Genomic DNA, 563 nt, shown 5'->3' on the forward strand with positions numbered 1-563 from the left:
CCCGCCACAAGGAATGGATCCCAGCCGCAGCCCCAGCGCGCCCTCGACCGCGCGCCGCTTCCCTTCCCCGTGCCTCACTTTCCCCACCTGCAAACCCGACATTAGGCTGCGCCTAAAGAAACGCACATCCCTTTGCACGGGGGCTCAGCCGGGCGCAGCGCCCGGCTCAGGCCTCTCCATGCGGCGTTATGGGCAAGAAGAGCTGTGGCACGGCCAAGCCCTGGTATTTCCACGGCCAGGAGAACACAAAAGGCTCCTGCTGCTGTTTTCCCCGCTCGGCGCTTCAGCCGCCGGGAGAGCACCGGGCTCTGGTGGAAGCAAATTAGATCAGGAGAGCGCCGCGCTAATGGGATCATTTCCAATGCAACACACACAAGGATAATCCACCGCAAAGGAAGGGGAGCGCACGCTCCTCAGCCCAAAGGAAGGATTTTCTTTTCCCCGCCTGTACTTTTACCCCTTATCTCTTTTCACAATCTGCTTCTGGCCTCTGCGGGAGCGGGCGCTGGACGGGGACAGCAGGGAGGTGCCCGGCGCTCGCTGCCGAGATGAGCTCGGCCGGA

The sequence above is a fragment of the Egretta garzetta genome, unplaced genomic scaffold, assembly GCF_000687185.1.
Source record: "Egretta garzetta isolate BGI_Z169 unplaced genomic scaffold, ASM68718v1 scaffold243, whole genome shotgun sequence".
NCBI lineage: Eukaryota > Metazoa > Chordata > Aves > Pelecaniformes > Ardeidae > Egretta > Egretta garzetta.